At 42.4% G+C, this 27,778-nt stretch overlaps 1 long non-coding RNA gene across 1 annotated transcript in view; it reads left to right on the top strand.

The window, feature by feature from the left end:
• Window positions 1-27,778, top strand: part of LOC123733160 (uncharacterized) — a 72,425-nt gene that overhangs the window by 12,047 nt on the left and 32,600 nt on the right. The window contains exon 2 of the long non-coding RNA XR_006763632.1: window positions 17,571-17,576. This is a non-coding gene — a long non-coding RNA (uncharacterized lncRNA). The remainder of the gene's footprint in view (window positions 1-17,570; window positions 17,577-27,778) is intronic.

Here is a 27,778-nt window from a genome sequence, read left to right as displayed (position 1 = left end):
CGGGAATGTCCATTTAGCTAAACAGAGGAAAGAAAAGAAAGCTTTCGGTCGACGCGGGCACGAGCCTGAGTCTCACAGTACTGTAACCAGCCACTACCCAAACGCGCTACTTTGTTTCAGCCAGAGCCTGCAAAGCCACGATTCAGCGTTTTGCCGCCTTCTGAGAACCTATGGCAGCCGTAGGAAGTGTCACGGGACAGCTAAGATCCTCACTCTTCAATAAACAGAGACAAGAAGAACGACACCTTGTCAGACAGGCCACTTCCTGCATGAAATCTTCTCAGGTTTTTGCCTGCCATATGAGTTCTGTTATACTCACAGACACCATTCAAACAGTTTTAGAAACTTTAGGGTGTTTTCTATCCAAAGCCAATAATTATATGCATATTCTAGTTACTGGGCAGGAGTAGTAACCAGATTAAATCGGGTACGTTTTTTATCCAGCCGTGAAAATACTGCCCCCTAGCCATAACAGGATAAGTAGCATCCAGCGATTTAAGTGTTGATGCCGTAGTATGTAGATAATATCCCCATAATCTATAACAGACATAAAAGTAGCACACCTGTTTCTATAGAGGAAGCCTAGCTTGACTTTTAGCCGTTTTCAAAGTTCGTCAATATGCATTTTAAAAGACAGTTTATCGTCCAACCATATCCCTAACTATTTATATGCAGAGGCCTGATTAATTCAAGAACCATCTAAGCTTGAAAGTACAAGTTTATTTTAATCCAACTTTTTTAACCTTTCAAAAATCATAAAATGTGTTTTCTTTGCATTTAAAAAAAATGTTTCAGCTGTACAAAAGACACTTGTAGTATCTTAAAATCTGTCTCCAATAGTGATAATGCTTGGTCAGCCGTTGACGCGTTAGAGCACATGACAGTGTCATCAGCATATAAATGAATTTGACCATTTCTTATCTCATCACCGATATTCTTTATGTAGAGAGTGAACAGTAATGGACCAAGTATAGAACCTTGTGGGACCCCTTTAACCAACTCCAATGGCTCCGACTGGAGGCAGTCGACTCTAACAGCCTGACTTCTATCCTTTAGATAGTCATGAAACCAACGACAGGCATCCAATCCCAGTCCTATTGACGACAGCTCACCCAAAAGTATTGCATGGTCTACAGGGTCAAAAGCTTTAGATAAATCTATGAACAAGGCGGCACAGTACTTTCTATTATCCAGGGCATTAGAAATATAAGTTACAACACGTACAGTGGCCGTAATAGTACTGTGTTTAGGTCTGAACCAAGATTGATTACTAGAAAGACTATTCTTAACAGTTAAAAAGATTGTAAGGAACACCAAAGAAACTGTATCTTATTTTGAATCAATCACCAGAGGCTGATCTAAGGTCATAAAACACAGCCTCCAGTTCATCTGTAAACATTCAATCAGCAGTAGATCATCTAAGAGTGTACTTCTGTTTGTGTTTAATGTTTTGTCCAGACACCAGTCCTCCTGAGTCCTCCCCTCCTCCTGTAGACTGTGGTCTGTGTTGGATGTTGCTGTTCAGTCTGTGTCCTGTGTCTGCTCTCCTCTCTCCTCTCCTCCACCTGTGTCTACTCCTTCTGCAGAACAACAGGTAAACTAACTTCATTATTAACAGCAGTATGTGCTCTTTCACTCTTTATAACATGAACTCACTCATTCAGTTTGTTGATGTGATGGATTTTAATTGAATAACTAACTATTAAAGTAAGGAACATCCTATAGCCTAATCTTCAGTTATTGACTACATCAGAAATATACAAAATGTATTATTTTACTTAAGTCTGTACACACTCACTCTCACTTAATCTGTTTTACTATCAACTCAATCAATCATTCAACCAGTCAAACCTTCTTTCTAATACTCTGGTAAACTAATGTAGACCATGTTAAATTGACAAATCAATATCAGATGTGTTCTTTATTTGGTGTTTTAATGGTGATAACTCTTCCTCTGCAGCTGCAACTGAGACTCAGGTTCCTCTGAACAAGTCCACCACCAGGGGAAGTGAGAGAAGGGAGAAGGTATAGTCAGATTGAGGTTTGTAGTTCTTTGACTGGTGGCCATCTTGCTTTGTAGTCCATGTTATTTGTAACCCAGTACTATTCAAAGTTCGTAGAAACACGTCAAACAATGTTTATAATCAATCCTCAGGTTGTTTTTAGTCATAATAATCAATAACATTTCAACCGGACAACAGCTTCGTCAATATAAAAGGAAAACAAGAAAGGAGTGCCCTCGGTCTCGCGCATGAAAAACCTCTGGGACACTGCAGTGTCCACTCATTCAAAGTGGTCTTACTCCCTCATTTTTCAGAGTACAAGCCTGAAACAATTTCTAAAGACTGTTGACATCTAGTGGAAGCCATTGGAAGTGCAATTTGAGTCCTACGTCAATGGATACTGTAATGGCATTCAATAGAAAACTACAAACATAAAAAAATCCCACTTCCTGGATGGATTTTACTCAGGTTTTCATCAGTTCTGTTATACTCACAGACATTATTTTAACGTATGCATATCCTAGCTTCTGGGCCTGAGTAGCAGGCAGTTTACTTTGGGCATGCTTTTCATCCGGACGTTAAAATACTGCCCCCTACCCTAGTGAGGTTTTAGCATGTTGTGTGTTGTGTTGTTGTATTAAAACCAGGAGTTCATAAGGAGAGGAGGGGAGTCCAGAAAAGAAGCAGAGACCAGTCATTCTCCATGTCTGTAGTGAATTGAACTTCTCTACCAGAGACCAGTCATTCTCCTTGTCTGTAGTGAATTGAACTTCTCTATCAGAGACCAGTCATTCTCCTTGTCTGTAGTGAATTGAACTTCTCTATCAGAGACCAGTCATGCTCCTTGTTTGTAATGAACTTCTCTTCCTCGTGTCCAACTAGATCATCATCAAACTTTTGCCATTTGTTATTTGCCTTTCTTTTTTTTGTGCATAGAGATTTTTTTAACACAAAGTTTCTACTTTTATCTGAACTTTTTTGTCGCTTCTTTTACAATGTGATATTTTTTTACAATTTGAAAATGTATCCAACATCTTATTGTTATGCATTTTCTATTTTGTATGGACATAATGATCATGTCTGATTTATAGTTCAAATTGAGATAATGTCTGATTTATAGCCTGTGTGTATCTTTCGTAAAGTAGCAGGTGTATATTGTCTCCACCCCTCCAGAGATCTGTATATTGTGACAAGATGCTCATGTCTATGTCTCTAACAATGGGAGTTGTTGTCCTGTGTAGTGATATTCAGAACACCTCCAGAGATCTGTTTATAGTGACAAGATTCTCATGTCTATGTCTCTAACAATAGGAGTTGTTGTCCTGTGTAGTGATATTCAGAACACCTCCAGAGATCTGTATATAGTGACAAGATGCTCATGTCTATGTCTCTAACAATGGGAGTTGTTGTCCTGTGTAGTGATATTCAGAACATCTCCAGAGATCTGTTTATAGTGACAAGATTCTCATGTCTATGTCTCTAACAATAGGAGTTGTTGTCCTGTGTAGTGATATTCAGAACACCTCCAGAGATCTGTATATAGTGACAAGATGCTCATGTCTATGTCTCTAACAATGGGAGTTGTTGTCCTGTGTAGTGATATTCAGAACATCTCCAGAGATCTGTATATAGTGACAAGATGCTCATGTCTATGTCTCTAACAATGGGAGTTGTTGTCCTGTGTAGTGATATTCAGAACACCTCCAGCTGCATTAGAAAGCTGTTATTGTGATATGAAGATGCAGAATTCTGCCTCCGTCTGTCCGTCTGTCTGTCTGTCTGTCTGTCTGGGGGAGAGGTCACTAAGGGTCAAGGTGCTGAGCTGGACCTCTGGGCTGAGCTGATGTCTGGTGTCACTGATGGAATCACTAATGATCAATAACTTCTTGACCACTGGGAAATAAAAAACTGGAGGGGAAATCTCACAAGACTGACAGCCTGTCAGTTTATTAAAAGCATTCAGTGATTACATGACAGTTTAGAGAGCAATATAACAATAATCTACTTCATAATCAATAATCAATATAACATTTATAATCAATAACATTATCTCTATATACTACTAACAACATCATAGCAATAATGTACATCATAATCAATATCATTACATTCATAATCAATCAATATCATAACATTTATAATCAATAATATAATTATCTCTATACTAATAACAACATAAGAATAATCTATATCATAATCAATATGATAACATTCATAATCAATAACATCATGAGGTAAACAACAGCAACAACAAAACAGACCACAACAACAAACCAAAATGACTTGAGAAAAAGATGACCCCTTTATTAAAACATGTTTCAAAATACAAAGAATGAACAGATGATTATAATAATACATGGACTAATAATGGAAACACTTCAAGATAAAGAATCTAAGAGACACTAAATAAGATGAAGAATCTAAGAGACACTAAATAAGATAAAGAATCTAAGAGACACTAAATAAGATAAAGAATCTAAGAGACACTAAATAAGATGAAGAATCTAAGAGACACTAAATAAGATAAAGAATCTAAGAGACACTAAATAAGATAAAGAATCTAAGAGACACTAAATAAGATAAAGAATCTAAGAGACACTAAATAAGATAAAGAATCTAAGAGACACTAAATAAGATAAAGAATCTAAGAGACACTAAATAAGACAAAGAATCTAAGAGACACTAAATAAGATAAAGAATCTAATAGACACTAAATAAGACAAAGAATCTAAGAGACACTAAATAAGATAAAGACAAAAATCTATAAATTCTGGAACACAAATCAAACGTATTTGAGCTACCCTCTTAAAATAATCAAAACCACATATTACCCAAAACCGCATGTTACCATGTTGGAGTCAGTCCTTTTAGATTTCTTCCAAGGTTGTAGAAAGATAAACTAATTCTGAACTTGTTATTAAAATTAGAACCACTTCAGGTTTGTCACAACATTTTAAACACCAGTCCATTGCTGACCATCGATTTAAAACACAAAACTGACCTAAGATCAGCATGTAGGGTCAGCTTCATTCTACTCCTACTCCGTCCCCTGGGCTGCTCTCTCCTCTCCCGGTCCAGCTTCAGCTCTGGAGCTCAGAGAGACCATCTCCATGGCATTGACATAAAGATCCATGCTGCTCACCCTGTTCACTGTCTTCTGCCTCCTGGTGGGCTAGGGAGTCACAGCACCAACAGTCAGACAATTACTGGTAATGTCTCTCTCTCTCTCTCTCGCTCTCTTGCTCTCTCGCTCTAAAAGATACAAAACTGGTTGATCACATAAAATAAAGTGAATGATACAGACCAATTCATTACCATACCATCAGATACAGACCAATTATCTACCATACCAATAGATACAGACCAATTCTCTACCATACCATCAGATACAGACCAATTCTCTACAATACCAACAGATACAGACCAATTCTCTACCATACCATCAGATACAGACCATACCAATAGATACAGACCAATTATGTACCATACCAAAAGACACAGACCAATTCTCTACCACACCATCAGATACAGACCAATTCTCTACCACACCATCAGATACAGACCAATTCTTTACCATACCAAGACACACAGACCAATTCTCTACGATACCAACAGATACAGACCATTTCTCTACCATACGAACAGATTCAGACCAATGTTATTGTTATTGTGAAGAGGAGACGTCTAGGAGCAACATAGAGCATAAAAATCGTCTCACTACCAATTTCCAAACGGCCTCTGGAAGCAACGTCAGCACGTGTACTGTTCGTTGAGAGCTTCATGAAATGGGTTTTTATAGCCAAGCAGCAACACACAAGCCTAAGATCACCATGCACAACGCTAAGGGTCAGCTGGAGAGATGTGAAGCTCGCCTCCATTGGACTCTGGAGAAAACACATTGTCTGGAGCGATGAAAACACTTTCTCTGGAGCGATGAAAACCAGTTCTCTGGAGCGATGAATCATACTTCAACATCCGGAAGACCAAGGAAAAATCTGGGTTTGGCAGATGCCAGGAGAACGCTACCTGCCACAATGAGTAGTGCCAACTGTAAAGTTTGGTGGGGAGGAATAATGGTCTAGGCCCCTTAGTTCCAGTGAAGGGAAATCTTAATGCTACAGCATACATTGACATGCTAGACGATTCTGTGCTTCCAACTTTGTGGCAACAGTTTTGGGAAAGCCCCTTTCCTGTTTCAGCATGACAGTTCCCCCGTGCACAAAGCGAGGTCCATACAGAAGTGGTTTGTCAAGATTGGTGTGGAAGACCTTGACTGGCCTGCACAGAGTCCTGAGCTCAAATGCCGACTTCGAGTCAGGTCTAATCGCACAACATCAGTGCCCAACCTCACTAATGCTCTTGTTGCTGAATGGAAGCAAGTCCCTGCAGCAATGTTCCAAAATCTAGTGGAAAGCCTTCCCAGAAGAGTGGAGGCTGTTATAGCAGCAAAGGGGGACCAACTCTATATTAATGCCCATGATTTTGGAATGAGATGTTAGATGAGCAGGTTTCCACATACTTTTGGTCATGTAGTGTACATTTCCCTTCCATGCAAATGTGTAACTCTCTTTGCAGAGGAGTTTAAATCTAATTTAATAAATTTGCTTTTGTCAGGGTCAAGCTGAGCCGGACCAAGAGTGGAAAAGGTTACTGGTTATGATGACATCACTGGTGAGAAGTCAGTTATGAAAAGATATTCAGTTGACTGCATGTTAGTCTATCAGCCCTATCTCTTTTGACATCTCCCTCTCTCCCCCCTTCCCTTATCTCTCTCTCTCTCTTCTTGACATATAGCATCAGGCCTGTTGATCTTGACTCAGGTAACAGACCTCTATCATCTACACCCCTCCCTTCTCCATCTGTAACATAAGACATATATAAAACATATTATACAATGAGTGGGTCTAATCCTGAATGCTGATTGGTTAAAACTGCATTCCAGCCGGTGTCTATTCCACAAGTTACCACCGGCTAAATCTATGTCATTTAAATGCCTATTTACTCTGTTCAATCTGATTGTACAATCCACTGTCTCATCAGGCCAGCCAGGCAACTTATAAACTTGATCTCTACTATAAAAAGCATCTAGACATTATCTCACATTTCTTTAAGACTAACATTTAGTTTTCAACATTAGAGATTTGCATAAACTGCTGTCTGTCTCTCCAGCATTTACAACATTGTTTCAATATTCAAATTCAAATCTCCAGCTGTCCCATAGTATTGAACATGTCGGGAGTCGGGACGAGACAGACACGCAGGCAGCGATTCTCAGCTTAAATCATGAATCAGCATCATGTTTATGGATATATACAAAGAAAGATCATTTGAAAACAGGTAAAACCAAACAAAGTGCAGCTAGTTTGCAGTCTTTAAAGCTTCAGTTTGAAGTGACTGTGTTAGCTGTGTCGTTGGCTAGCTCCTCTGAAAAACAGTGTCCTGACGAGTGAGAACATTTTCTATCCCAGGTGAAATCGTGCCTCATTAGCTCATTGTTATGGATGTGACCAATAAATGTCATTAGAAAACTGCTTAAACAAATGCAAATGCAGCTACTGTTGTTATTTTGGCTGCACTGTTTGATGTGACTATAAGTTAGCCATAGTTGGCTAGTTAGCGAGGAAGGGATAAGAACTTTGCCAGCCAGTATGGCAATGGAACATTCAGAACAAACGACTGGGTCCCGTCCATAGATACAGAACAAAAAGACTGAACGACTGGGTCGCGTCCATAGATACAGAACAAAAAGACTGAACGACTGGGTCGCGTCCATAGATACAGAACAAAAAGACTGAACGACTGGGTCGCGTCCATAGATACAGAAGAAAAAGACTGAACGACTGGGTCGCGTCCATAGATACAGAACAAAAAGACTGAATGACTGGGTCGCGTCCATAGATACAGAACAAAAAGACTGAACGACTGGGTCGCGTCCATAGATACAGAACAAAAAGACTGAACGACTGGGTCGCGTCCATAGATACAGAACAAAAAGACTGAACGACTGGGTCGCGTCTCTGGCAGCAACCGAACCAATAGAACGAACGACCAGCCAGCTTGGGTAGCAACCCTAGATTTGTGTCGGGACTATATCTTGTGAAAAGATGAAAAAGTATGAATAAATTAAGCAAAATAATATTGTTAATCATTATTTGAATATGTTGTTAACCCGTTATATAAAAGTGATAATGCCCTCGAAGCCGGTGACTGGAGGATATATTGACCCGGTTTTCCTGCCCTTGACGAATAACGGGGTGGCAGCTTAGTCTAGTGGTTAGAGTGTTGGACTTGTAACCGAAAGGTTGCAAGTTTGAATCCCCGAGCTGACAAGGTAAAAAGCTGTCGTTCTGCCCCTGAACAAGGCAGTTAACCCCCTGTTCCTAGGCCATCATTGAAAATAACAATTTGTTCTTAACTGACTTGCCTCGTTATAAAAAAGGTAAAAAAATAAAACCTGAGGGCATTATCAATTAAATATATACTTTCATTAATTTACATAGAGACATATGCAATCAGTCATTGACACTTAATATACAACAGTCAGATGCATGACACCATCACACCTTAACTGACATTAGTGTCTGTCCCCAGATGGACAGTGTTGGGTTCTAGTTTTAAATATTTTACTAGAAGTTAATGGTTACATGGATGAGAAAATGTATATGCTGGGATCAATGGAGGTTGTATAAGTGCCAGGGCCTGAAAAGGAACTAAGTAAGGGAAAAGGCAATCACATGCTTGCGGTCACTGATAAGGGTGGATAACTGTGGATTAGTTAGGAATTTATGGGCCGAGGTCAGGTCAGAGGTCAGGTCAGGTCAGAGGTCAGGTCAGGTCAGAGGTCAGGTCAGATGAAGAGAGAAAAGAACAGCTGTAATTAAAGTCCAGTCTAGCAACAGAGATGTATTGGCTGTCCAGATGTGTAAGGAGGATACTCAGCATGTTATAAATATGGGTTGGTGTAAACAGGTCTTTGTCTTATGAAGCTGTGTGACACAGTGGGTGAATAAACTTGGTTTGATATGACAAACTGTTAAGCGGATCAGATCAGTGGTTAAACCCACCTACCTACAGGAAACACTGACATTAGAAAAACTCCACAGGAAACTGCTGACAGAGCAGAAAAGTTACACATAGTGTGTGCTATAATATCACCTCTAACTTTCTACTGCTTGAGTTCACCTCTTATAGAATATTGGCTGAATGTTCTAGCACCTAAATATAAACAGTACCAGCACCCAAAATGAGTACTGATGAGGTCTCATGTTAGAGCAGGACAAGGGGGGGATGTGGTGTAGAAGCTAGAGGGGACAGAAGATGAGAGAAGAAGAGATGGGGGAGAAGAGGAGAGAAGAAGAGGAGAGGGAGGAGAAGAGGAGAGGAGGGAGAAGAGGAGAGGAGTGAGAAGAGGAGAGAAGAAGAGAGGGGGAGAAGAAGAGAGGAGGGAGGAGGAGAGGAGTGAGAAGGGGAGAGGGGGAGAAGGGGAGAGGAGTGAGAAGGGGAGCGGGTGAGAAGGGGAGAAGGGGGCAAAGAAGAGAGGGGGGAGAAAAGGAGATGAAGAGGAGAGGGGGGAGAAGGGGGGAGACGAAGAGGAGAGGGAGGAGAAGAGGAGACAAGAAGAGGAGAGGGGGAGAAAAAAATGTTTTTGCTTTGTAATTATTGGGTATTGTGATGTCATTATGGAGTATTGTGATGTCATTATGGGTTATTGTGATGTCATTATGTTGTATTGTGTGTAAATTGATGAGAAAAAAAACAATAGAATACATTTTAAAATAAGGCTGTAACGTAACACAATGTGAAAAAAGTTAAGGGGTCTGAATACTTTCTGAATGCACTATTTCCCATGCAAATAAAGCTCATTTGAACTGAATTGAGACGAGAAATGAAAATCAACATGACCTTTCATGACGTGAAGGGGTTGACAGGCTTATCGTTGGTATGGTGCAACAACACCCATGTGTACACACATTCCCCTTCCATGTGAACCTCTCTTTGCAGATGAGTTTACAGTATACCTAATTTAACACATTAGCTGTCGTCTGTTTGTTTTTTCAAACATTCATTTCCATAGGTCAGAGGTCAAGGTGAGCTGGACCAAAAGTGGAAGAGTGCAAAATATTACTGGTTATGATCACTGGTGAGAAGTCAGTTTTGAAAATATATTCTGTTGATGGACATCTCCCTCACTATCCCTTCCTTACTCTTTCTCTCTCCTCCACAAATCTCTCTCTCCCCTCCCCTCTTTCTCCACTACTCTCTTTCTCCCCTACTCTCTTTATCTACTACTCTCTCCTCTGCCCTACCCACCCCTCCTCTCTCCTCCATCTCTCTCTGCACATCTTTCTCTCTCTCTCTCTCTCGCGCGCCGTGTGCTCTGTCTCATTCTCTATTTCTCTATCTCTCTCTCTCTATCTCTTCCTGACATATAGCATCAGGCTTGTTGATCTTGACTCAAGTCATAGACCTCTAGGTTCTACAACCCCCCTCCCCCTTCTCCTACTCTAACATTAGACCAAAATAATGTATAATATATCATCTCATTCATTTAGATAGAGACATATAGATACAATCATTGACACACTGATTATACAACATTCAGATGCATGACACCATCACACCTTAACTGATGTTAGTGTCTGTCCCCATATGGACAGTGTTGGGTTCTAGTTTGAGGTACTTTCTATACTAGAAGTTAGGCTATATGACTTCTATGTCATTAGTTCAATAGATTTTTGATGTGAGATAAACTTCTTAGCAACATATCTTGGATCAGTGTCACGTCCTGACCATAGTAAGATGTTATTTTCTATGGTAGAGTAGGTCAGGGCGTGACAAGGAGTGTTTTTCTATGTTTTGTATTTCTGTGTTCATGTTCTAGTTTTGTATTTCTATGTTGCTTTTGTTTGGGATCATCTCCAATTAGAGGCAGCTGGTCCTCGTTGTCTCTAATTGGAGATCATACTTAAGTAGGGTTTTTTCCACCTGGGTTTGTGGGAGATTAATTTTGAGTAGTGTATGTTTCACCTCTGCGTTGTTTTTGTCATTCAGTTTATTTATGTATTGCATAGTTCACAGAGTAAATAAAATGTGGAACGACATATACGCTGCACTTTGGTCCGCTTTTCCTTTCGACAACCGTGGCAGAATCTCCCACCACCAAAGGACCAAGCAGCGTGCCCAGGAGGAGCAGGATCCTGGGCCCAGGAGAGGAAAGAATGGAGGACGTCCTGGACATGGGCGGAGGTAATGACAGGGGACAAGACCCTGCCATGGAAGCAGGGGGAGACAGCGAGGGAGGAATGGCAACGTTATGAGGAACTAGCACGGCAACGACGGAAGCTCGAGAGGCACACGGGGAGATTGGTAGAGTCAGGGTGGAGACCTGAGCCAACTCCCCGTGCTTACCATGGGGAGCGAGTGAAGATGCAAGCACCGTGTTATGCGGTGATGCGCACTGTGTCGCCAGTGCGCATTCACAGCCCGGTGAGATCTGCGCCTGCGCCCCGCATTTTCCGTTCTAGGTTGAGCATCCAGCCAGGACGGGTTGTGCCAGCCATAAGCTCCAGACCTCCAGTGCGCCTCCACAGCCCAGTATACCCTGTGCCTGCTCTGCGCACCCGGCCTCCAGCAATGTTCCCTAGTCCAGAGCTCTCAGCGAAGTTCCCCAGTCCGGAGCCTCCGGACTTAGTCCGGTAAGACCTGTTCCGGCTCCACTTACGAAGCCTCCAGTGATGATCCATGGCCCGGAGCCTGTAGAGATAATCCATGGCAAGAAGCCTGTAGGGATGATCCATGGCCCGGAGCCTGTAGAGATGATCCATGGCACAAAGCCTCCAGTGATAATCCATGGCCCGGAGCCTCCAAGGATTATCCATGACACAAAGCCTCCAGTGGTGATCCATGGCACGGAGCCTGCAGTGATAATCCATGGCATGGAGCCTGTAGCGACGGTCCCCGGTCCGGAACCTCCTGAGATGGCCTGCAGTCCGGAACCTCCTGAGACGGCCTGCAGTCCGGAACCTCCTAACGGCCTGCAGTCCGGAACCTCCTTAGACGGCCTGCAATCCGGAACCTCCTGAGACGGCCTGCAGCCCGGAGTCTTTGGCAGTGGCCTGCATCCCAGAACCTCCGGCGATGATCCGCAGCCCAGAACCTCCGGCGATGATCCACGGTCCGGTGGCACAGAAGCAGAGGGATCAGCGGGCGGAGCGGGGATTACGCCCCGTACTAGAGCCGCCGCCTCTGTTGGAGGATCCGCGGGATAAGAAGGTTATGTGTACTGCACCAGAGCCGCCATAGACAGAAGTTACCCACCCTACCCTCCCTTTTTTTTGGGGGGGGGGGCGGGGGATTTTGGTGTTTTGTTTAGGTGCGGTCGGAGTCCGCACCTTTGGGGGGGGGGTACTGTCACGTCCTGACCGCAGTAAAATGTTATTTTCTATTGAAGAGTAGGTCAGGGCGTGACAGGGGGTGTTTTTCTATGTTTTGTATTTCTATTTCATGTTCTAGTTTTGTATTTCTATGTTGGTTTTGTTTGGGATGATCTCCAATTAGAGGCAGCTGGTTCTCGTTGTCTCTAATTGGAGATCATACTTAAGTAGGTTTTTTTTCCACCTGGGTTTGTGGGAGATTCATTTTGAGTTGTGTATGTTTCACCTCTGTGTCACGGTTTGTTTTGTTTATTTATGTATTGCATAGTTTCACAGAGTAAATAAAATGTGGAACGACATACACGCTGCACTTTGGTCCGCTTCTCCTTTCGACAACCGTGACAATCAGTGGTTGAACACACTACAGCAAACTGAAAAACTCCACAGGAAACTGCTGACAGAGCAGCGACGTTTCACATAGTGTGTGGTATAATATCACCTCTATCTTTCTGCTGAGTTCACCTCTTATAGAATATTGGCTTAATGTTCCAGCACCTAAATATAAACAGTACCAGCACCCAAAATGAGTACTGATGAGGTCAAGTGTTAGAGCAGGAGAAGGGGGGGATGTGGTGTAGAAGCTAGAGGTCTGTCACCCAAGTCAACTCAACAGGTCTAATGCTACAGTGAGGGAAAAAAGTATTTGATCCTGCTGATTTTGTACATTTGCCCACTGACAAAGAAATCATCAGTCTATAATTGGTAGGTTTATTTGAACAGTGAGAGACAGAATAACAACAAAAAATCCAGAAAAACGCATGTCAAAAATGTTATAAATTGATTTGCATTTTAATGAGGGAAATAAGTATTTGACCCCCTCTCAATCAGAAACATTTCTGGCTCCCAGGTGTCTTTTATACAGGTAACGAGCTGAGAGATCACCTCCTCCCTATAAGCTGTCTCATCAATGTTTGTAATCAGGCCTACTACTGTAGTGTCGTCTGCAAACTTGATGATTGAGTTGGAGACGTGCTTGGCCACGTAGTGGTGGGTGAACAGGGAGCACAGGAGGGGACTGAGCACGCACTCTTCTGGGGCCCCTGTGTTGAGGATCAGAGAAGTGGAGGTGTTGTTTCCAACTTCCACCACCTGGGGGCGGCCCATCAGGAAGCCCAGGACCCAGTTGCACAGGGCGGGATTCAGACCCAGCTTGGAGGATATTATGGTGTTGATAGTCAATGAACGGCATTCTTACATAGGTATTACTCTTGACCAGATGGGATAGGGCAGTGTGCAGTGCGAACGCGATTGCATCGTCTGTTGAACTTTTCAGCAGTATGCAAATTGAACTGGATCTAGGGTGTCAGGTAAGGTAGAGGTGATATGATCCTTAACTAGCCTCTCAAAGCACTTCATGATGACAGATGTGAGTGCTACGGGGCAATAGTCATTTAGTTCAGTTGTCTTTTTTTTCTTGGGTAGAGGAACGAGTGGGGACTACAGACTGGGATAGGGAGAGATTGAATATGTCCGTAAAAACTCCAGCCAGCTGGACTGCGCATGCTCTGACGACGCGGCCACGTTGGTGGTACTGTGTTATCCTCAAAGAAGCTGAAGTAGGAGTTTAGCTTGTCCGGGAGCAAGATGTCGGTAGTTTTCCCTTTGTAATCCGTGATTGTCTGTACACCCTGTCACATATGTCTCGTATCTGAGCCGTTAATTTGTGACTTCATTTTGTCTCTGTACTGACGTTTTGCCTATTTGATTTCCTAACAGAGGGAATAACTGCACTGTTTGTATTCAAACATATTTCCAGTCACCTTGTCATGGTTAAATGCGATGGTTCGCGCTTTCAGTTTTCCCCGAATGCTTCCATCTATACAGTGTTTCTGGTTTGGGTAGGTTTTAATAGTCAAAGTGGGAACAACATCCCCTATACTCTTCCTGATAAACTCAGTCACCGTGTCCGTGTATATGTCAAGGTTATTGTCAGAGGCAACCCGGAATATATCCCAGTCCACGTGATCATAACATTCTTGAAGCATGGATTCCGATTGCTCAGACCAGCATTGAATAGACCTCAGCACCGGTACTTCCTGTTTGAGTTTCTGCCTATAGCAATATAGAGTTGAGATATGATTTTCCGAAGGGAGGGTGGGCCTTGAAGGCATCCATTAACCTGTTTAGGATAGGGGGCAGTATTGACACGGCTGGATAAAAAACGTACCCGATTTAATCTGGTTACCACTCCTACCCAGTAACTAGAATATGCATATACTTATTTCACATGGATAGAAAACACCCTAAAGTTTCTAAAACTGTTTGAATGGTGTCTGTGAGTATAACAGAACTCATTTGGCAGGCAAAAACCTGACAAGGTTTCAGGCAGGAAGTGGCCTGTCTGACAAGGTGTCGTTCTTCTTGTCTCTGTTTATTGAAGAGTGAGGATCTTAGCTGTCCCGTGCCACTTCCTACGGCTGCCATAGGGTCTCAGAAGGCGGCAAAAAGCTGAATCGTGGCTTTGCAGGCTCTGGCTGAAAAAAAGTAGCGCGTTTGGGTAGTGGCTGGTTACAGTACTGTGAGACTCAGGCGAGTGCCCGCGTCGACCGAAAGCTTTGTTTACTTTCCTCAGTTTAGCTAAATGGACATTCCCGGTCGGAATATTATCGCTTTTCTACGAGAAAAATGGCATAAAAATGGATTTTAAAGAGCGGTTGACATGCTTCGAAGTACGGTAATGGAATATTTAGATTTTTTTTGTCACGAATTGCGCCATGCGCGCGACCCTGATTTACCATTTCAGATAGTGTCTGGGACGCATGAACAAAACGCCGCTATTCGGATATAACGCTGGATTATTTTGGACCAAACCAACATTTGTTATTGAAGTAGCAGTCCTGGGAGTGCATTCTGACGAAGACAACAAAAGGTAATCAAACTTTTATAATAGTAAAGCTGATATTGGTGAGTGCTAAACTTGCCGGGTGTCTAAATGGCTAGCCGTGATGGCTGGGCTATGTACTTAGAATATTGCAAAATGTGCTTTCACCAAAAAGCTATTATAAAATCGGACATATCGAGTGCATAGAGGAGTTCTGTATCTATAATTCTTAAAATAATTGTTATGCTTTTTGTGAACGTTTATCGTGAGTAATTTAGTAAAATGTTAGCGAATTCCCCGGAAGTTTGCGGGGTTAGTTCTGAACGTCACATGCTAATGTAAAAAGCTGGTTTTTGATATAAATATGAACTTGATTGAACAAAACATGCATGTATTGTATAACATAATGTCCTAGGGTTGTCATCTGATGAAGATCAGCAAAGGTTAGTGCTGCATTTAGCTGTCTTCTGGGTTTTTGTGACATTATATGCTAGCTTGAAAAATGGGTGTCTGATTATTTCTGGCTTGGTACTCTGCTGACATAATCTAATGTTTTGCTTTCGTTGTAAAGCCTTTTTGAAATCGGACAGTGTGGTTAGATTAACGAGAGTCTTGTCTTTAAATAGCTGTAAAATAGTCATATCTTTGAGAAATTGAAGTAATAGGATTTTTAAGGTTTTGAAAATCGCGCCACAGGCTTCAAGTGGCTGTTACGTAGGTGGGACGAATTCGTCCCGCCTAGCCCATAGAGGTTAAGGGGGAGTAAAAGTGGTCGAGCGCTTTAGCAGCGCGAGTACTACAGTCAATGTGTTGATAGAACTTCGGTAACATTTTCCTCGAATTTGCTTTGTTAAAATCCCCAGCGACAATAAGTGTGCCCTTAGGATATGTGGTTTCCAGTTTGCACAAAGTCCAGTGTAGTTCCTTGATGGCCGTCATGGTTTCTGCTTGAGGGAGAATATACACAGCTGTGACTATATCCCAGCATTCTCTTGGGAGGTTTTGATTAATTGTGAAGTATTCTAGGTCATGTGAACTAAAGGACTTGAGCTTCTGTATGTTATCACAATCACACCGTGCGTAACCATAACATCATGACATCATGAAACATACACCATAACATCATGAAACATACAGCAGCACCTTTCTTCTTCCTGGAGAAAGTTCTTTATTCCTGTCTGCGCAATGTACTGAGAACCCAGCTGGCTGTATGGACGGGGACAGTATATCAGGAGAGAACCATGATTCCGTGAAACACGGTATGTTACAGTCCTTGATGTCTCTCTGGAAGGAGATCCTCGCCCTAAGCTTGTCTACTTTATTGTCCAACAACTGAACATTAGCGAGTAATATACTCGGAGCGGTGGATGGTGTGCACGCCTGTAACGCGGTGAGTGACTGGTTGCCGGGAAGTCAGGCGCAGGAGAGCAGAGATGGGTGATAACAGGAGAACTTAAATATACACCCTGGCCCAAAGGCACAGGCGAGGCAGCACAAAGCACTACCACAGTAACATGAACTGGATTAACCTCTTACATCTAGACGTTCCGCTAGCGGAACACCTGCTCCAATATCCAATGATGGGCGTGGCGCGAAATACAAAGTCCTCGAAAATCCGAAAACTTCCATTTTTCAAACATATGACTATTTTACACCATTTTAAAGACAAGACTCTCCTTTATCTAACCACACTGTCCGATTTCAAAAAGGCTTTACAGCGAAAGCAAAACATTAGATTTTGTCAGCAGAGTACCCAGCCAGAAATAATCAGACACCCATTTTTCAAGCTAGCATATAATGTCACATAGTTACAACTGGGGTTGGAATGAAAACCTACTGGAGGGTAGCTCTCAATGAACAGGGTTGGAGGGCCCTGACCCAGCCTATGGTTGAACATTTTAAATGTTTTCAATGTTTCTCAGTAAAGCTTTCAGAAAAACCATATTATCAATAGAGTTACATAGTGAAATCAGGTTAATTATACCACATTATCAATAGAGTTACATAGTGAAATCAGGTTAATTATTCCAAATCAAAGTTTTTCGGTTGCATACATAGTTTAACAGATGTTATCACGTGCAGCTGAAATGCTTGTTTCTAGCTCCAACAGTACAGCAATATCTGATGATATGACTAGAATACAGTATATATGTACATATGAAGTGGGTAAAACAGGATGGAAACATTATTGACTAGTATTCCATGACTATGTACATAGGGCAGCAGTCACTAAGGTGCAGGGTAGTAAAATTGTCTAAGGTGTAGGGTATAGTACTGAGTGGCTAGTGACAGTCTCTAAGGTGCAGGGTAGAGTACCAGGTGGTAGCCGACTACTAACAGTGTCTAAGGTGCAGGGTAGAGTACCGAATGGCTAGTAACAGTGTCTAAGGTGCAGGACATGGTACTGGGTGGAGGCCGGCTAGTGATAACTGTTTAACAATCTGATGACCTGGAGATTGAGAAACAGTTTCTGTATATTGGTCCCAGCTTTGATTCCTCTATACTGTCTCTGCCTTCTAGGTGGTGGTATGGTAAACAGGCCGTGGCTCGGGTGGCTGAGGTCCTTGATGATCTTCTAGATCGTAGCGGGGTGAACAGGCCGTGGCTCGGGTGGCTGAGGTCCTTGATGATTTTCTAGATGGTAGCGGGGTGAACAGGCCGTGGCTCGGGTGGCTGAGGTCCTTGATGATCTTCTAGATGGTAGCGGGGTGAACAGGCCGTGGCTCGGGTGGCTGAGGTCCTTGATGATCTTCTAGATGGTAGCGGGGTGAACAGGCCGTGGCTCGGGTGGCTGAGGTTCTTGATGATCTTCTAGATGGTAGCGGGGCGAACAGGCCGTCGCTCGGGTGGCTGAGGTCCATGATAATCTTCTAGATGGTAGCGGGGTGAACAGGCCGTGGCTCGGGTGGCTGAGGTCCTTGATGATCTTCTAGATGGTAGCGGGTTGAACAAGCCGTGGCTCAGGTGGCTGAGGTCCTTCATGATCTTCTTGGCCGCCCTGTGACACCGGGTGCTGTAGATGTCCTGAAGGGCAGGCAGTATGACCCCGATGATGCGTTGGGCTGACCACACCACCCTCTGGACAGCCCTGTGGTTACCATCAGTGCAGTTGTCGTACCAGGTGGTGATACAGCCAGACAGAATGCTCTCGATGGTGCATCTGTAGAAATTTGTGAGGGCCTTAGGGGCTAAGCTACATTTCTTCAGGACCTATTGCGCCTTCTTCACTACGCTGTCGGTGTGAAAGGACCGTTTTAGGTCCTCAGAGAGGTACACGCAGAGGAACTTGCAGCTTTTGACCCTCTCCACTGTGGCCTTGTCGATGTGGATGGGGGCGTGCGCCCTCTGCAATCTTCTATAGTCCACTATCAACTCTTCATTTTATTGACATTGAAGGATATTTTTTTTTCCTGGCACCACTGTTCCAGGGCTCTCACCTCCTCTCTGTAAGCTGGCATTGTGCAGTGCATTCGTCCGTGGATCTGTTGGAGCGGTATGGTGGAGGTGATATGATCCTTCACTTGCCTCTCAAAGCTCTTCATGATGACAGAAGTGAGTGTGTGTTACGAGGCGATAGTCATTTAGTTCAGTTACCTTTACTTTCTTGGGTACAGGAACAATGGTGGACATCTTGATGCAAGTGAGGAGAACAGATTTTGATAGGGAGAGATTGACTTTGTCTGTAAACACTCCAGCCAGCTGGTCTGCCTATACTCTGAGGACGTGGCTTGGGATGCTATCTGGGCCAGCAGCCTTGTGAGGGTTAATAACCTGTTAGGGCTAGGGGGCAGTATTTGCACGGCTGGATAAAAAAATGTACCCGATTTAATCTGGTTACTAATCCTACCCAGTAACTAGAATATGCATATACTTATTATATATGGATAGAAAACACTCTAAAGTTTCTAAAACTGTTTGAATGGTGTCTGTGAGTATAACAGAACTCATTTGGCAGGCAAAACCCTGAGACATTTTCTGACAGGAAGTGGATACCTGATGTGTTGTATTACCTTTAAACCTATACCATTGAAAAACACAGGGGCTGAGGAATATTTTGGCACTTCCTATTGCTTCCACTAGATGTCACCAGCCTTTACAAAGTGTTTTGAGTCTTCTGGAGGGAGATCTGACCGAACAAGAGCCATGGAACGATGATGGCCCATTAGACACCTGGCGCGCGAGTTCATGTTGGGTACCCTCGTTCCAATACGTTATAAAAGAGAATGCATTCGTCCACCTTGAATATTATTCATGTTCTGGTTAAAAAAGGCCCTAATGATTTATGCTATACAACGTTTGACATGTTTGAACGAACGTAAATATATTTTTTCCCCTCGTTCATGAAGTGAAGTCCGGCGGGCTTAGATCATGTGCTAACAAGACGGAGATTTTGGACATAAATGATGAGCTTTTTTGAACAAAACTACATTCGTTATGGACCTGTGATACCTGGAAGTGACATCTGATGAAGAGAATCAAAGGTAATGGATTATTTACATAGTATTTTCGATTTTAGATCTCCCCAACATGACGGCTAGTCTGTATCGCAACGCGTATTTTTCTGGGCGCAGTGCTCAGATTATTGCAAAGTGTGATTTCCCAGTAAGGTTATTTTTAAATCTGCCAAATTGATTGCGTTCAAGAGATGTAAATCTATAATTCTTCAAATGACAATATAATATTTTACCAATGTTTTCTAATTTTAATTATTTAATTTGTGGTGCTGACTTGACTGCCGGTTATTGGAGGGAAACGATTTCCTGAACATCAACGCCACAGTAAAACGCTGTTTTTGGATATAAATATGAACTTGATAGAACTAAAAATGCATGCATTGTCTAACATAATGTCCTAGGAGTGTCATCTGATGGAGATTGTAAAAGGTTAGTGCATCATTTTAGCTGGTTTTATGGTTTTGGTGACCCTTTTCAAATATATTTTTTAATAAATAAAAAAAACTGCAAAAAAAATATTGAAATGTGATAGGAAACAATATCCAAGCTCTTACATAAAAATTCTAGGCAAAAAAAACATCTGGGTAATAGAGAAAGAATTGGACAGACCAGCAAATGATGAAACTACATGACAACAGATTCATGCTGATCTCCTTGGACACGTAGAAGAGAAGTTCAATTCACTACAGACATGGAGAATGACTGGTCTCTCATAGAGAAGTTCAATTCACTAGAGACATGGAGAATGACTGGTCTCTGCTTCTTTTCTGGACTTCCCTCCTCTCCTTATGAACTTCTGGTTTTAACACAACAAAACACAACATGTAAAACCGGTTATCACATCACTGTAGTTGTTGAAAAATTAGGTTGATATGAGAAGCCATATGTCCTGACTGGGGTTTCCGTTAACCGATAATAGCTGGCTTTTGACCGATAAAAAATTTGAAAAGCAAATAAATAAAATTGAATACCGACCAATTGTCTCGGAGAAGAATAAAAAATCCCATTAAGAAATAATGCTTATTAGCCTCTTCATTGTAGCCTAGGTCTACTGGTTGTATGAATTTGGGATCTATCGTCCCACAACTGTCCCAGAGTCTGTTTGGAATAAGCTATTTCTTTTCTCTGCAAGCTGACCAATAGAATAGGTCAACTTTTCTACAACTCGTCTTGTTGGCTGAGGGAAAGTAAATGTCTTCAAAGTGCGCATCAGAATTAGGGAAGAAGGACCACACATTGTTGCATCCTTGACTTGCATGTCCTGTTGATATTAATTACCATAATATAAATATGATAGTCATTCTGAGCACCGTGTTTGGACACCCTAATCAGGTTACACACCCAATGCATATGGGTCAGGTAAATTTGCGAAATGTTCGGTAATTTCAAATGTGGATGTCAAATGTCTGCAGCCTAACAGAAACCCTGGTCTTGAGACACCGTGTGTGTTCCATGGCCCAGAAGGCAGCAGGAATGAGGAGCAGAAACAAAGCTTTGGAGGCCACCATCAGGACCCAGCTCAGACCACAGTCGGCAGACACACCACAGTCAGGACAGTCACATGATGTGATGGTGGGGGAGTCCTCTGTACAGTAGAGAGGAACAACATCACTACACAGCTTACTGTGTATGGTTAATATAACCTATCATCTAGTCCCCTGGATACAGTTACTACAAACTACGTGTTGTTTTAATATGAACTTTAAAAAGCTTCAGAACATGTTCACTACCAGAGGAACATGGACTTTACTGGATGTTCACACATGAAACAAGGAACACATTTTTACCAATTAAAATCCAAGTGGTGACCTTTCCATAGTGGTAGACCTGAATCTCCTCTTCATCATTCATCTCCTTAGTCCCACAGTAGTAGAGGCCCAGGTCATGACCCTTCATTGGGAGGATGGTCAACAGTAGTAGACCACCTTTACTCCACACAAAGAGTTGCAAACAAATCTCTCCCTCGCCTTCCATTTGGCAAATTTGAACATAATTCTATCCTCCTGATTCCTGCTTACAAGCAAAAACTAAAGCAGGAAGCACGAGTGACTCGGTCAATAAAAAGTGGTCAGATGAAGCAGATGTTATTAAGCTACAGGACTGTTTTGCACAGACTGGAATATGTTCTGGGATTCTTATGATGGCATTGAGGAGTACATCACATCAGTCACTGGATTCATCAATAAGTGCATCGATGGTGTCATCCCCACATTGACTGTACACACATACCCCAGCCAGTAGCCATGGATTACAGGCAACATCCGCACTGAGCTGAAGGGTAAGGCTGACGCTTTCAAGGACGGGACTCTAACCCTGACGCATATAATCAAATCAAATCAAATGTATTTATATAGCCCTTCTTACATCAGCTGATATCTCAAAGTGCTGTACAGAAACATATAAGACATCCGGCTATGCCCTCCAACAAACCATGAAACAGCCAAAGCATCAATACAGGACTAAAATCGAATCGTACTACACTGGCACCGATGCTCGTCGGATGTGACAAGACTTGCAAACTATTACAGACTACAAAAGGAAGCAAAGCTCTGAGCTGCCCAGTGACAGAAGCTTTCAAGACAAGCTAAATTACTTTTATGCTCGCTTCGAGGCAAGCAACACAGAAACATGCATGAGAGCATCAGCTGTTCAGGACGACTGTGTTCACGCTCTCTGTAGCCGATTTGAGTAAGACCTTTAAACAGGTCAACATTCAAAAGGCTGCAGGGCCAGACGGATTACCAGGAACTCGGAGCATGTGCTGACCAACTGGCAAGTGTCTTCACTGACATGTTCAACCTGTCCCTGACTGAGACTGTAATACCAACATATTTCAAGCAGACTACCATCGCCTCTGTGCCCAAGAACACTAAGGTAACCTGCCTAAATGATTACCGACCCATAGCACTCACGCCTGTAGCCATGAAGGGCTTTGAAAGGGTGATCATGGCTCACATCAACACCATTTTCCCAGAAACCCAAGACCCATTCCAATTTGCATTCAACCCCATCGTGCCCTCAAAGCTCATCACTAAGCTAAGGACCCTGGGACTAAACACTTCCCTCTGCAACTGGATCCTGGACTTCCTGATGGGCCTACCCCAGGTGGTAATGGTAGGTAAAAACACATCTGCCACGCTGATCCTCAACACAGGGGGCCAGGCACAACTCCAACACCATCATTAAGTTTGCAAATGACACAACAGTAGAAGGCCAGATCACTGACAACGATTAGACAGCCTAAAAGGAAGAGGTCAGAGACCTGGCTGTGTGGTGGCAGGATAACAACCTCTCCCTTAAAGTTATCAAGCCAAAGAAGATGATTGTGGACTATAGGAAAAGGAGGACAAAGCACGCCCCCATTATCTTTGAAGCGGCCATATTGGAGCAGGTTGAGAGCTTCAAGTTCCTTGGTGTCCACATCAACAACAAGCTATCATGCTTCAAACACACCAACACAGTCTCTGAAGAGGGAACGACAAAGCCTATTCCCCCTCAGGAGACTGAAAAGATTTGGCATGGGTCTTCAGATCCTCAAGATGTTATACTGCTGCACCATCGAGAGCATCCTGACTGGTTGCATCACTCCCTGGTATGGCAACTGCTTGGCCCCCGACCGCAAGGCACTACAGAGGGCAATGCGTATGGCCCAGTACATCACTGGGGCCAAACTTCCTGCCATCCAGGACCTCTTTACCAGGTGGTGTCAGAGGAAGGCCCTAAAATGTTCAAAGACTCCAGCCACCCTAGTCATAGACTGTTCTCTCTGCTACCACATGGCAAGCGGTAACGGAGTGCCAAGTCTAGGTCCAAAAGGCTTCTTAACAGCTTCTACCCGCCAAGCCAAAAGACTCCTGAACATCTAATCAAATGGTTGCCCATACTATTTTCATCGCCCCCCCTCCCCCTTTTACGCTGCTGCTTTTCTCTGATTATAATCCATGCATAGTCACTTTAACTCTACCTACATGTACATTACACCTCAATTACCTCGACTAACCAGTGCCCCCTCACATTGACTCTCTACCGGTACCCCGTGTATATAGCCTCGCTAATATAATTTCACTGCTGCTCTTTAATTATTTGTTATTTTCTACTTAAAGCTTATTTTTCTTAAAACTGCATTGTTGATTATGGGCTTATAAGTTAGCATTTCACTCTTATATTTGGGCATGTAACTGTTGAGGTAGGTTCCTTGTTCCTTGTCAATCATTGGCTTATTGTTGTTGCCGGGGTAAGTTCCATGTTCCTTGTCAATCATTGGCTTATTGGTGAAATCAGCATTCTGACAATATCATCTTTAAGTAAATTAATCAAACCTTTATTAATGCAATTGCACACAGCTAACAGCTAACAATGGAAACACATAATGTATGTTTCAGAGTAAGTTCTGCACCCCACCTAAAGGCACAGCTGATTATATACATGTGATCACTCCCTGGTGGTATAATCACCAACGTCAGTGTATGTGTGCAGCAGTAAACTGAGGTTACCTTATAAAGTAACCTAGTACAGTAGCTTCTCTGAATTCATTAGCATTGTCCACTGTCACACAAGATCAACATGTCAAAACCAGACAGTGGTTACTTCTCTTTATCTAGTTTCAGTCTGACTCAGACCCAGCCTGCAAGCACACTCTCACAGCAGCCAGGGCTTAACCACAAAGACTAATATACATGCTTGTACAAATTATAGTGGCAGAGTTTTAGACACATAGCAACAGTATCTATTATAAGGCCTGCAGCAAAACATATGAATCTTAAAGTCCCTTTAATACATAATGGGGAGGGTCTCAGTATTTCCGTGTTAACGACTAGATGTACTTTACCATGAAAGGACATACGAGCAGCGATTGGTTCGATCGAGTGGAAAGTTTTCAGCTCGTGGTCCTTTTCTCTGAAACCCATGTTGTGACAGGAAGAGGAGGGTCTAGCATCGAGGTAAACAGGTTTGACTTTTCTGTGGTCGTTGTAGATAGCAACACCTAAATAGCAGCACCTGGTCAAGTCAACCTGCTGCAACATCATCAAACACAACATGAAGAACCAAACACTAATGTTGATGTAACTGTTGACCCTTGAAAGAGAAGACACTTCTGACAGAGACCTATCATGAGACAGAGACCTATCATGTGACAGAGGCTTATTGTTGGCCTCTATAGCTGTAGCCTGCCAGTATTAATGTTTGATTTATCAAATTATGAACATCCAGTAATCATAACATTTAAATCTCAACATAATATGTATGAGCTAATTAAGGCATCCCAAAATGTAGTATTCATCCACAAAACATCTTGGCAACAAATAGGACATAGAAAAAGTGAGAAACGCCCTCAGTGTGAAATGTGAGTTCATCATCAGGAGAATAGCTGCACCATGGCAACAGAAACAGGAAGTAAGTGTGGGTTTCCAATGTGGTGAGTGTGTCTTCTCAGACAATTGAGACTAGTTCTTAATGAGTACTGGAATTCCAACATCATAATATCAGACTGATCAACATTAGTAGTGGTCAATGTATGTACATGTTTACATGTGTTTATATATATATATATATATATATAAGGACTATGCATGATATACAATCATATGGACACACCCCCATATATCCAACTCACACACACACGCACACACACACAAAATCACACACACACATCACACACACAACACACACTACTGACACACACACTACTGATACTGTACACACATATACTACACCAGCTACTTACTACACATACACAGTACGTATGTATCTGTACTGTGACTGATACTGTTACTGACAGCCCGTTGTGTACGCGCCCAGTACTTGATACTGTTACTCATGCATAGTCCCTTTTGACACTGTTGTTCCCGCTACTCTGATACTGTTACTGACAGACCCAGCTACTCTGATACTGTTACTGACAGACCCAGCTACTCTGATACTGTTACTGACAGACCCAGCTACTCTGATACTGTTACTGACAGACCCAGCTACTCTGATACTGTTACTGACAGACCCAGCTACTCTGATACTGTTACTGACAGACCCAGCTACTCTGATACTGTTACTGACAGACCCAGCTACTCTCATACTGTTACTGACAGACCCAGCTACTCTCATACTGTTACTGACAGACCCAGCTACTCTGATACTGCTCCTCAGACCTGAAACCCAGGCCCCCTTAACCCCTCCCCTACAGAGCAGCAGCGCTAGCTGAGTAAACCACAACCACACACATAGGACTATAAATGATATGCAAATGTATGGACACACTACCATATACCCACATACATATATATAAACGCATGTAAACATATACATATATTGACCACTACTAATGTTGTTAAGTCTGATATTATGATGTTGGTATTACAGTACTCATATAAGAGCTAGTCACTGATTGGCTGAGAAGACACTCTCAGTACACAGGAAACCCACACTGGCGTCCTGTTGTTGTTGCCATGGTGCTGTCATTCAGCCTGAGGACGAGAGACCAAACATTGTTATTACAAGTTCGTTTGTCACATATTTCTCTCCCCTTCACAGATATTGACCAGAGTTTGGATGTTAATTGATTGTCCACTGTTCATTGATAAACACAGAGATCATTCATCAAAGGGTATCACAAGAACTGTTTAACACTGGGTATATTGCACATCTTCCAATGCATCTTGGGTATTGTAGTTTAACTGTATTAAAACAGAACATTCAATGTTCAGTTAAGCGTGCATGAGGTCAAACATGATTTCTACTGCCTGACTACAGGATTAAAGGTCTATAGTTCAACTGAGTCTCTCTATAAGTGTATTTTCTTTAAGGTTTAAAGGTCAACTCTATCATCAAAATGTGTGTTTGATTCTTATTAGTGTCTACAGGTCTCTTAAGGTGTTGCTATCTAAGGTGAACACCTAAAATAAGCTGAATATTTTCCATTGACGTCACGTTGGTTTGAAACCTGTTTACCTCGATGCTAGACCCTCCTCTTCCTGTCACAAGATGGGTTTCAGAGAAAAGGACCACGAGCTGAAAACTTTCCACTCGAATGAACCAATCGCTGCTCGTATGTCCTTTCATGGTAATGTACATCAAGGCATGAACACAGAAATACGCAGCAAAGACCTTGTTACTCAAAGACCCAGCTACTCTCTGACAGTACCTTCAGAACATCAGACCACCAGATGGACAGGCTGTGTGTCACTTTTTTTACTGTGCCTTATAGCTGGATGATAGATGATTTCTTGATGTGGTTTTATGGTTGACCAGATTTCTTATCTTATTATTGTGATATTGTGATGACTGTGGTAAAGACATGACGTTTATATTTTCAGGGGGAGAAGTTTATGATGTCAAACTGACATTCTGTGAATCATCCTAACACTGTTCCTCTGCTACCTGTAGGTGCTGTTTCCTCCAGTCAGTTCATCCTAACACTGTTCCTCTGTTACCTGTAGGTGCTGTTTCCTCCAGTCAGTTCATCCTAACACTGTTCCTCTGCTACCTGTAGGTGCTGTTTCCTCCAGTCAGGATGGGATCTCTGCAGCAGAGGTGGAGCTGAGAGTCAGACCAGGAGACAATGTCACTCTCTACTGTGACTGTATCATAACTACTGGAGTATACATTATGTGGTATAGGAACTGTTCTCACAAGTACCAGCCTCCTCTAGTTATTTCAACTAAGTTTTTAAGTTCCATCTCTCTCCCTGGATATAATGTGGTGTGGAACCCCTCTAACAACTCATATGATCTACTGATTGAGATCATCACTGAATCTGATCTGGGACTCTACTACTGTGGGACTGTGGAGACGAACCTGGTTGGAGAAGGAAAACCATTTTTACGTAAAGAGTTGTACCACTACGGAAACATCACCACTAGGATTTCACCTGGAAAGAACAGTTATTATTCTGTCTTCATCTTCCTGCCGTATCTTTGGTATTGGTTTCTTTGAATGAGAGTTACGCCAATGAAAATGTATCTTATTTTGTATCAACCCTCTGAGACTAATCTAAACTCATAAAATGTCTCCTGAAATTCATGTTTAAACAACCAAGAGTCATGATTAACAATAGATTATTGAGAAGACCTTGAT

Source organism: Salmo salar, unplaced genomic scaffold, assembly GCF_905237065.1.
Source record: "Salmo salar unplaced genomic scaffold, Ssal_v3.1, whole genome shotgun sequence".
Taxonomy (NCBI): domain Eukaryota; kingdom Metazoa; phylum Chordata; class Actinopteri; order Salmoniformes; family Salmonidae; genus Salmo; species Salmo salar.
The sequence above is the reverse complement of the archived record's forward strand: the minus strand, read 5'-3'. Positions and strand labels throughout refer to the sequence as shown.